The following is a 12,536-nucleotide window of genomic DNA, read 5'->3' on the forward strand; positions in this document are numbered from 1 at the left end:
TCCAATCGGATGTGCTGGGGTCTGAATTTCATCTTGAGAGATTTTTTGAAAGCCCTTGAGCCTCACACGAGAGTGTAAGGCTTAGCAGTCGGTGAGTGTTTTCACGAAGGGGGGAGCATAAATCACGGATGGTGTGGTGAAGGAGTCACTTGTAAAAAGGAATCTGAACACTGGATACTTTTTTCACGCATTTATAGAAAGACTTTCTGTAATCTGGATATTTTCAAATATTGTTTGGTGGATGGACTATATTCACATTTGTTTATATTTGTCACTGTATATGTAATCTAAATGCAAATTTGGGTATTCACTGAGTGATAAATATTTATATAATTTGTTACCAATCACACAATTTACGGTCTGAGATAGGATCACTGAGGAGGTGAGGGCACGTTTACTGAAAGGTACACAGGTAATAGCGCCACGTGCAACCAATTAGTTATTTGGAATTTTAACACTATTTTTGTATGCACCTTTATATATTTGACAGTTTATGGTAAGTGGCCGCTAAGGTATAAAATATTGGGTTATCCGTAGCGCTGTGACGATACACTAGGTAAAGGGTTTTGTGGAGTGTGTATCTTTAAAATAATATATTCAGATAATATGTGCAATGTCATTACAACCAATAGAGTTTACAGTTTTTTGTTTTTTTTTGTATTTTAAAATTGCACTTCTGTTTGTCAAAAAGCAATATTTTTGTTTATGAAAATTGGTTTTCTTTATAAAGACGTTATATATCACGGCTAAATCTGTGTCTGTTGTGCATGTTCAAACCTTAGCAAGCTGCTTGCTGTGGGGGCACTCAACAGGATGAAAGGGGCCAGGAGCACCGAATAGGGACTCGAGAAGAGGAGGATCTGGGCTGCTCTGTGCAAAACCAACTGCACAGAGGAGGTTAGTATAACATTTAATACGTTTATTATTTTTAACAAAAAACAAACAAACAAAACTTTAGTATCACTTTTAATACCATAAATAATAACATGTTATTATATTTTTACTCCAGGAGTATAGAATGAGTTTGGCCAACAGTGTAAAAAAAAAAAAAATAAAAAAAAAAAAAATATGAAGTGTTCTCGTTCCTCCCGTGGTCGCGTGCAGAGGCGAACACATTTCGGTCCGGTACACACACAAACAGTAATCGTTCTACGCAAACGTCAGATTGGGGGCAGTAATTCTAGCCCCAGACCTCCTGTGTAAATCTAAAATGGTAAGCTGTAAAGGCTTTGAAAGTGTTGCTTATGGATAGTAATATATACATCGTTTGCTGCCGTTGCACGAGCATGCACAATTTTAAAGCGTGACATGTTTGGTATCTATTTACTCGGCGCACCACCGTCTTTTATATTTTACCAAATAATTGGTTATCTATTGTGTTCTTTTGCATTCAAATTCAAAAAAGTGTGTGTGTGTGTGTGTGTGTGTATATATATATATATATATATATAATTATTTTTTTTTAATTGCACTGCCCGAGGGCCCCATGCCACTAAGGGGCCCCATCAGGGTTGCCAGCCTCAATAAAACCAGGGACAGTATGTAAAAATCTGTGTTTTTTTTTAATCCCAAGATTATAGCTGCCCCGCCTCTCCAGTACCTTTTCAGTGTGTGTATGTGAATTCTGTGTGTGTATATTGTGTGTCTGTGTGTGTATACTGTATGTGTGTATACTGTGCGGCCCCATAATCTATTGCCTGGGGGCCTCATAATCTCCTATTGCCTGGGGGCCCTATAATCTCCTATTGCCCGGGGCCCCATAATCTTCTATTGCCCGGGGGCCCCATAATCTCCTATTGCCCGGGGGCCCCATGAGTTGTCAGTCCGCCTCTGTCAAGTGGTTAAACTTTCACCAAGATTTCTGGGCATGCATGTACCATTTTTATTCCTGGCGCACAGAGGACCAGCTCAGTGTGCTCCTGCCATGGAAGCAGCACAGCAGTGAGAGGAAACTACATGGGCTCTAGCAGCTATGGGTGCCTGGCACAGACGACATTAAACTTCCCATCCCACTACAACTGTTGTGGCTATCCCTCTGGGGACACTGTAGCTCTGGACATGGCAGATCTATGGTGCACAGGCGTCAGGGGGTCTTGTGACCCCTGGTGGGTAAGGTCTCACCATGTACCTTTTCATACTGTGGCCTTTGGTGACTTAGTCTTGAAAGGCCATTGCCCTCTTCTGCTATACATGGCTTTACATTTTACATTGTGGGTGATGCTTTACTATGTATTGTGGCCCCAGATTTAATTACTGCACGTGCACCAGTGCTAGACCGAGAGTCCTAGGGATTGTGGGATATATAGTTTCTTCACAGGAAGGATCAGTTCTCAAACTACAGACAGAGGTCATGCAATAATCTGTGCGGTGCCATGCTGTATACCTCATGTTTGAACACAAACAGAAACTTCTGACACCACAATGTGAAGATTTACACAACAACAGGCTATGTGCACAGGGCAACAGATGACACCATGAAACTATGTGACCAATACACATCTTATGAAGGTTAGGTGCAGGTAGAAAGGTTTATAATGCCTTTAACCGCTTGCAGACCAGCTGCCGCAGTTTTACGGCAGTGGGTTGGCTCTGCCGTATATTACGTGATCTCGCAAGGCTTGCATAGCAGGCGCGTGTGCCCGCCGCAAGCTCTGTGAGTCCGACCATGGCTCCCGTGGACTCCGTGTGGATACACGCGATCATCTCACGGAGAGGAAGAACGGGGAAATGCTAATGTAAACAGGCTTTTCCCCATTCTGCCTAGTGACAGTGCACTGACCACAGCTCCTTGTAATCGGGAGCGGTGATCAGTGTTGTGACACAGCTAGCCCACCCCCCCCCCCCCACAGTTAGAATCACTTCCTAGGACACATATAACCCCTGCACCGCCTCCTCCTGGTTAACCCCTTCACTGCCAGTGTCATTTTTACAGCAATCATTGCAATTTTATAGCATTGATCGCTGTATTAATGCCAATGGTTCCAAAAATGTGTCAAAATTATCCGATGTGTCCGCCAAAATGTCGCAGTCACGATAAAAATCGCTGATCACCGCCTAGTAAAAAAAAAATATATTAATAAAAATGCCATAAAACTATCCCCTCTTTTGTAGACACTATAACTTTTGAGCAAACCAATCAATAAACGCTTATTGTGATCTTTTTTACCAAAAATATGTAGAAGAATATGAAATGGATATTTTGATGATAGGCAACTCCTATCCTCATATTGATTAGTGGTTCCAAATTAATAACTACTGCAGTAGGGAACAGACACAAAAGATACGCTCAGCATCTTTCCAAATAACCGTTCTCCTTTATTATGACGCATTTGAAGGCTTTTATACACATGATTACGTAGGTATCACATTAATATTACAATTGTACGTTTATGGTAACAAGGGGCGTTACATAGGCAGGCTTATTCTAATCAGAACTCGAAAGAATGCAAAACATGTACTGAAAACATTATTAGTGCCGTGTGCACAGTGAGGGCATCGTGCAATACATATAAAATAGAATACAATTATATACAGAACCTACAAATTTCCATTACAGTCTCCTCTCTTTTGATCAATATTTTGATCACTAACCATACCTGCTATCACCTTTAACCTGGAACCTCCACACGCTTAGGTGGAGGTAATCCTGGCCAAAGAGGCAAAAACTCCATTGTGGAGAAAATAATAGCCGAGCAGCTTTTTTCATTACAAAATGACTTTTCACTGTGAAAAACAAAGACATATTTACAGAGTACTGGCTGTACACTCCTGTGGCCAGAATGGCCTTCTAGCGTAATTGCTGGTATGCTGACTTATCAGCACATGTAAACACAGACGATTCTACATAAAATGGAAGAGGTACAAAAGACAAATATGACTTCAACATGGCTAAACTACTTTTCAAATATATATATCCCTTACAATTAAAGTAATTGAATCAAAAAATACCCTAGACTGTTATCGCAAGAGGGAAACAAATCAAACACAGAGATTTCTTTCATTTAGTCATATTACAGTGTCTGGAGTGGATCCAGGTGACTTTTCCTTCAAGTTTTGCAAAACTGTACATGAAATAGATGCTGTATTGAGTCTCCAAACATTTCCTTATATATAAATGTCTCTTAACAATCCACAAGTCAACTGGCTTTAGTTTTAGATCCTTACAAACTTTTAGGATCTGGAATTGGGGAGAAAACACATAAATAAGTTTGTCAAAAACCTTAAAAGATCAGCAACATTCTCTGTGAGATCCGAATGGAGGACTTCAGCTGCTGAGACAAAATATAAGCAAGTGAGCAACACACTCCCCAACCAAATCCCATAGGGAGAGAGTCCAACATCCCCTTAGGGGCTTGATAAAATATAATAAAACATTCAGGCAAAAGTTTTCTAGTGTCTTACTCTACTTTGTCCACTACATTGTAGGCAGTAGGGGGTGTAAAAATAAAACCTCAAAACTTCTAGTAAGGACTCTCCTATAAAAATGATTTCCTCTGTTACTCTCTGTAGATTCTGCACTTTGTACTTCTGATAACACTTTTTTACTGTGGGCTTTGCAGTAGCATTTGCCACTGGACATCTATAAAACATGTCCATACAAACAAAATACATACTCGTAGGATCCTGACTTGGGCATCTGGATAGATCTTTTTGTTATCTTTGGAAGGGATGTTCAGCTTTTGGTAACACCTTTGGTAACAGGTAAAACAAGAAGTGGTATGTTATAAAAACAACTGTGGAGAACCCTGGCTCTATCCCATGCTCATTTACTAAGGCAGCCATAACTACTTGTGACTGATGACACGGTCCATGTGTCAAGCTGAAGGGAAAAGAGTGTCTGGCAAACATAAATGATCACCTTTTCCAAAGTCCTGTTTTGTAAGAAGTTGCCCTCTGTGGACCACTTGTGCTTCTCGTTCTGGGGTCCTTAAAGTTGAATTATTAATCCCAGCTATACTGGGCCAGAACTAGGGTGGAATCTGTGAGTTGCACAGACCCAGCAAGTGTCCGGGGCTGTAAATGCAGCATCCTTAGAGTCGCCTGGTCTGCTTCCATATGTGAGTTTTACTGTTAGTATGGCTACCTCAGCAAGAACCTGGAAGGCTGAAAACAGCCGATCGAATTAACTTGGCATGCTTGATTGGTTTACCTGCCGAAGTAAAAACAAACTTCTGGCCCTTCAAATGGAACCAAAAGCTCTCTATATCTTGACTATCTATATAAATATATGCTCGTTTTATAGCTCACAGGCTTTTCTAAAACATGGAGCTCTGCTTCTTGAGATGGGGGAAAAGAATCCCAGGACTCTGAATACAGGGAATCCTTCTGGGTGATAAACTTCATCCTCGGTATAAAACCAGGGATAACACTACAAAAAAGTAAATACTCGGGTCTCCAGGGAGTGTGTCCTGCACTGGGCTCACAGCAGCTGATTCCCACATCATCAATTGAACACATGTGTTTTTTCTTTGTCTCCAACCTCCTCCAATAGAGGCAATAAGGTGGCTGGATTCAAATGTACACATTTCTCATTGTTAGATTTGTACATAAACACACAAAACAAATTCATATTTTGAACCTTTCATTAGACAAACACTTAGCTATATATTTGCTGTGCAGAATGTCGGACTATTAAAAATTAAATATTCAACCAAAATAATATCTGTAACTTTGTCTAATAGCAACTTTGCATAAAGCTACAACTCCGATACATCGGAGTGAACCCTTGATTACTGGGTCCAGCTTGCATAAATATAACAATAGCTTTTTCCTATCATGCTTATTGTGTAAGAACTCCTGTTTCATGTTTCAAAAAGACAACTTTTTCCTAGCAATATTATAATAAATGATAAGAATACCCTGCAGTCATACAGAGATGTCCATAAACCCTAAGTATTTTTCTACTTTTACCCACTGCACTTACAAGGAAAAGGGGCACATCATTTCACAATCCACACATTCTGCGTTGGATTTCAAAAATAAAAATACATAAAAACAAAAGGACCAACAATATGTATGACGGACCAGAAAGCACTCGGCCATCAAAAACTATAAACCAACTGGCTGCAGGCAGCATCTATCCTAACAGGGTGTGTGGAATTGATGTGATGGGTCTGTTATTATTACTCTCACATCATGGAACACACATTAAGTTATTATCAGACTTTAAGAAAAACTTCCTTATGTATCCCATTCATCTTGGCTTTGTTAAACATTATTGCAGCTGTATTCAAATCAACAACCTCATCTTAATATTTTTTCTTTCCACTCAATAAATGTAAAATTACAAAATTGTTATCTTAATCTAAACTAATTCCATTTTTACCAATTTCCCCATTAACCTGGATTTCATTTCCAACCAAAGGTTGTCTAAACCAGTTTCAATATATCTATATTTATTAATAAAATTGTTAAACTCATATTAGAAATTAATACTCATATGATAATTTCAATATCACACACTAATATATATGCACAGATAAATGTCCTTAAAGGGGGACATATTACTTAATTTTACTCAATTTCTCTCTCTCTTTTTTTTTTAATGCACTGTTTCCACTATCATAAGATATTCAATTAGTGTAAGACATGGTTAAATGTAACCTTGATTTTACCATGTTTGGAAAACAGATTAAAAAATAATTGTGATCACATTGTTTATCATTAGATTCGTTAACCCGGCACATTTTGTTATAAATGTTTTGTCTAAAAAACTGAAATTGGCATGGTGTCCTCCAGCTTATCACCAATCTCTCATGTCAGCCACATTCTTTCAGGAGAGCACAAAGGAGGGGGTCACATCTGCGTTCATGACACAAGCGAGCGAACTAAAGGTTCCAGCATTCACAAACATACTCAAATATATCTCTAAAATTGCTTACATTATTCCCATTTGCACACAACACATGCATATCATTCTCTCACTTTCCTTTAACGCTTTTTAATACTTCCTTGCTTACATTTCTGCTTTCTTTATTTTGTTCTGATATCCTTTGCATCCAATGTATTGTAATACCATACTTCACTTACTCTACCTTCTATGATCAGACGGGCAGCCATAGTGCTCATCCCATCTTCCCTCTCTGACAACATATAAAGCATTCTGTTTTAACTCTCATTACTGTTTCTTGACTTTACTAGTTGTAGTGCCTGACCCCAAATTCATCCCACAACTTAACATCAAAAAGTCCCTTTCTGTCTAGTGTTAATGTCACTCTTGATCCATCCTGCTCACATAAATAGCTGTTTCTCTAGCTGTATACTCTGCATGATTCTTTGTCCCTGTGGACTTTGGTGGTAACCCAGTTACCCTTTGTGGATCCCTGTCCACTTTAACCATTAATCTAGGGGCTCAGTATAGGCAGAACCGCACCTTCGGTTCATATATAGCGCTCCTCTTGCGCTGGGCATTTTTGAGGGTCTCTTACCCGTCATTCCCTTACTTAATTTAATGCCCATAATGACTGGCCAGTCTTCTCTACGTGTGCCTATACCCTTTTGCCTCTAAACTACTTTATTTAGCAGATGTACTACATATACCTGTGAACACCACTATTCTTCCCTTTCTCTATAACACTCTGATGGACAGTAGACAGTGACAACATAACATATAACCACTAATCAATACAGTTCGATTAAGGGGAGTAAAATAGGTACCCTTTGTCCCGAAAATGCCTTACCGATCAAGGAAGTCTGATAACTCAAATGTAAGCAAAAGGCTTACCTCAGCCGGCTGATTATCAGAAATTCCCGGATCGTCTCAAGCTCCTCGTTTCGGATACTCAAGGTCACCTGATAACCCCTGCTGGGCTGGCTTCGCCACCTGAAACTAATTCCACCTTGCTTAAACCTTGCTTATTTCATTGTCCACATTTGGTAGTGGAACCTTTGTTATAGGAACACTTTCTCCTGGCTGGCTCGCCACCTGAAATGGATATTTTGATGATAGGCAACTCCTATCCTCATATTGATTAGTGGTTCCAAATTAATAACTACTGCAGTAGGGAACAGACACAAAAGATACGCTCAGCATCTTTCCAAATAACCGTTCTCCTTTATTATGACGCATTTGAAGGCTTTTATACACATGATTACGTAGGTATCACATTAATATTACAATTGTACGTTTATGGTAACAAGGGGCATTACATAGGCAGGCTTATTCTAATCAGAACTCGAAAGAATGCAAAACATGTACTGAAAACATTATTAGTGCCGTGTGCACAGTGAGGGCATCGTGCAATACATATAAAATAGAATACAATTATATACAGAACCTACAAATTTCCATTACAAATACATATTGGCCTAAACTGAGGAAAAAATATGTTTTTTTATATTTTTGGGGGGGGGAATTTATTATAGCAAAAAGTAAAAAATACAGCTTTTTTTTTTTTCAAAATTGTCGCTATTTTTTTGTTTATAGCACAAAAAAATAAAGACTGCAGGGGTGATTAAATACCACCAAAAGAAAGCTCTATTTGTGGGAAAAAAAAGGACGTCAATTTTGTCTCCAACTTTATTCCTGTCTGGTGTGTTCTTTGGCATACATGATGCTATTTATTCATTAAGGTTCTCTAACAAACCTCTGAGGGCGTCACAGAACAGCTGTATTTATACTGAGATTAAATTACACACAGGTGTACTTTACACACTTTTCACATAATTATTTGTAAAAAATTTAGAAAATACATTTAGCATTTTCATTCCAATTCACAATTATGTGCCACTTTGTGTTGGTCTAGCGCATAAAACTCCTATAAAATACATTAAGGTTTTTGGCTGTAACATGACAAAATTTGGAATATTTTAAGGGGTATGAATACTTTTCAAGGCACTGTATCTCCCATAGACTACAGTGGTGGGGTTTCCTGGTAGCTTTCCTGAGTATTTTGATTTATGGAAAAACAATGGAGGGAGCTCAATGCCATCATTTCAATTACAAATTGTAAGATTGAGAGATGTGAAAAATCAGCTGATGCTACTGCCCCAAAGAAGCTCCTGTAGGACACTTTACGAGACTCCTCAAAATTGCTGTACTGATGCTACACAAGTGTGAATGGAAGCGAGAGGGAAGCAGAAGTAGAAAAGACTTATGTCTAACCTAAGCAAGTATGCATTGCCTTAAAGAGACCCTGTCACCTTGCTAATAAAGTGCACACTAAAAGCATCCTTGTAAAGCCCACCATTGTTAACCTTAGACTTGCCTCTGTTACCACTTCTTCCATGGCTGCTGCTGTGCCATAACCAGTGCTTCTAAGTATGGTGGAGCATGTGATCTTCACTAGGCCTAGTACTGTCACTTGATGGAGAGGGTAGTCTTCATCAGGATTACTTAAAGAGAAAGTAAACCCTGATGGGTTACTTCCTCTTTGTTTCCCTGCAAAGGTAAAGCATAATGGGCTACTATGCATCGCTACACTCCCGCACATGGGAGCCGCCACTAACGGCATATCGCCATTAGCAGGGTCATGCTCAGTGCGCCTGCGCCAGCGGTGCCTGTCTTTTTGCAAATATCTCTTAAACCGCGTAGGTTTAGGAGATATTTCATGGACCTACAGATAAGCCTTAATCTAGGCTTACCTGTAGGTCAAAGTGGTCTGTAAGCGTTAACAACCACTTTAGTGGGTCTGTTCCTGATGAAGTCATTGTGATGAAACGCTTAGATTGAGGACAATGCATGCTAAAGTCATCAAACATGGAGGGGATGTGTGCAAACATTATAGAGTATGTTGGAGTTAATGGTGCACTCCTATACATAGTTGAGCCTTGTATTCATAGTGCTGGGTGAAGCACTGTGTTTGCATTTTAGTTTATGGTTTTATGCATAATATACATTTGCACTTATTTCATGCTGAAGCTTTTTTCAGCATAATTATTGTATTGTTATTTATTTGATTATTTACTATACTGATTACTGTTTTATTATGGTTTGTATGTCCTGATTGTAATAGAGAACATGGCGTCACTTCCTGCATGTTACAAAGTGGTGGGTGGCTGGGTGAAATCACAAACTTTTATCCATCAGACCCCTGGCCAATTGATAAAAACTGGAGCCCTCAGCAACCAATCATATTCTTTCTTTCATGTTCCTAAATAATGAATGTGGGAAGATGGTTCTGGGTCACAGCTCCAGTTTTAATTTAATAAAATATTTCCTTTTGGATTTTTTTTTTTTTTTACAAATACCATATCCGCTTCCTGTATAAAATTGTCAGATTCCTTGCTTCATTTAAAATTTAAAAAAACAGACTGCTGTGGACTAGAGCTGCAACTAACGATTAATTTGTCTGTCGACTAATCTATTGATTATTTCTTCGATTAGTCAATGACTATCCGATTATTTTTTTTATTTTTTAATGAATCTAGTGTTTTTTTTTTTGATTAGCTAATTCATCCTTTGGATAACCTTGAGAGTATTGTATGGCAGAGTATTGGCGGGCATTGCATTGCAGGGCAGAGTATTGGCGGGCATTGCATTGCAGGGCAGGGCAGGGCAGAGTATTGGCGGGCATTGCAGGGCAGGGCATTGCAGGGCAGAGTATTGGCGGGCATTGCAGGGCAGGGCAGAGTATTGCAGGGCAGGGCATTGCAGGGCAGGGCAGAGCATTGCAGGGCAGAGCATTGCAGGGCAGGGCAGGGCATGGCAGAGTATTGGCGGGCATGGCATTGCAGGGCAGAGTATAGCATAGCATAGTATAGTATAGTATTGCAGGGCAGAGTATAGTATAGTATTGCAGGGCAGAGTATAGTATAGTATTGCAGGGCAGGGCAGAGTATAGTATAGTATTGCAGGGCATAGCAGGGCAGGGCATGGCATGGCAGAGCATGGCAGGGCATGGCAGGGCAGGGTAGAGCATGGCAGGGTAGAGTATGGTAGGGTAGAGTATGGCAGGGTAGAGTATGGCAGGGTAGGGTATGGCAGGGTAGGGTATGGCAGGGTAGGGTATGGCATGGCAGGGCAGGGTAGGGTATAGGGCAGGGTAGGGTATAGGGCAGGGTATGGCAGGGCAGGGTATGGCAGGGCAGGGTAGGGTATGGCAGGGCAGGGTAGGGCAGGGCATGGCAGGGTATGGTATGGCAGGGCAGGGTATGGCAGGGTATGGCATGGCAGGGTAGAGCAGGGCATGGCAGGGCATGGCAGGGTATGGCAGGGCAGGGTATGGCAGGGCATGGCAGGGCAGAGTACAGCATGGCATGGCAGGGCAGAGTACAGCATGGCATGGCAGGGCAGAGTACAGCATGGCATGGCAGGGCAGAGTATAGCATGGCAGGGCAGAGTAGAGTAGAGCATGGCATGGCAGGGCAGAGTAGAGTAGAGCATGGCATGGTAGGGCAGAGTAGACCATGGCATGGTAGGGCGGGATGGCTGCATCCATCCGACCTCTCCCCTACACTGCACAGATCCATACAGAGAGGGGAGAGAGAAACCGCGGGAGCGATCACATTGTAAACGCCTGGGTGTAGAAAGATGGCCGCCGCTTCGGAAGTAGGCCGAAGCCGCGGCCTCTCCTAAGGCCGAGACCGCGGAGCGCTCCGTGGATCGCGGCATGTGCGCACAGATCGGTGATGATCCGTTGCACCCCTAGGGACGGCGGCAGGGAGGGGGAGAAGAGAGGGGGACGGCGGCAAGGAGGGGGAGAAGAGAGGGGGATGGCGGCACGGAGGGGAGTTGTAAATGCTAAGCACTGCCCCCACTGTGACGCATCGACGCCTTGCACGCACGTCGACGTATTTTCTTAGTCGACGCGTCGTGGCAGCTCTACTGTGGACTGCTGGTTCATGTGGTTTTATTGCAGGTAATCGGAAAACAACTTCTGCCATGGCAGTACCCCATAATATACACTAGGTGGTGCTGTAGTCCTGTATATAACAAAGGCAGTACAGAGGCTGTTTGAATAATGTATATCTCTCCAATACAGAATTGTGTACTGCTACATATACAGATCTTCTGGACACTTGACTGTGCTGGATCATTAATATTTTAATAAGCCATGGCTTGTAAACACACTTGGCACAATGCAGTCATTTGCATTGAGCAGCCATATTTGTGTCCAAAGCAACAATATTTATCCTTGGGGTCATTCTTTTTCTTGGTCATTCTCCTGATGACCCTGCACAGCACTGCAAGGATCTGAACTGATGCTACAGGTAACAAGATCATGTTCTTGTCTCAGACATTTTCATAAAATATATATACCGGTTCTTCTAAAGCTGACTACACATACACTACCTGATTATACAATTTTATTTAAGCTTACTGCGTTTGAAGGACAAGGATATTCTGTAAACTGAATGGGTTATGTACAGTACAAGTTCACTTTAAATTGCGTTAAAGGTCTCAGCAGGTGATAGAAGACTGAAATCTTGCTTTAAGAGAATGCTATTTCAGGCTTCCTCCATATCTTTGAAGCCTTTGCCACATGGTCATGTGATCTCTCGTTTCCAATGATTTTTATTCAGAATATTTTTGAAGTTATACAAATCCAGGATTTGCCATTGTAATAAATAACAGTTGTTGGTTCTAAGCCAGGGTC

The sequence above is a fragment of the Lithobates pipiens genome, unplaced genomic scaffold, assembly GCF_037356315.1.
Source record: "Lithobates pipiens isolate NorthernLeopardFrog02 unplaced genomic scaffold, aLitPip1_a1.2 Scaffold_22, whole genome shotgun sequence".
NCBI lineage: Eukaryota > Metazoa > Chordata > Amphibia > Anura > Ranidae > Lithobates > Lithobates pipiens.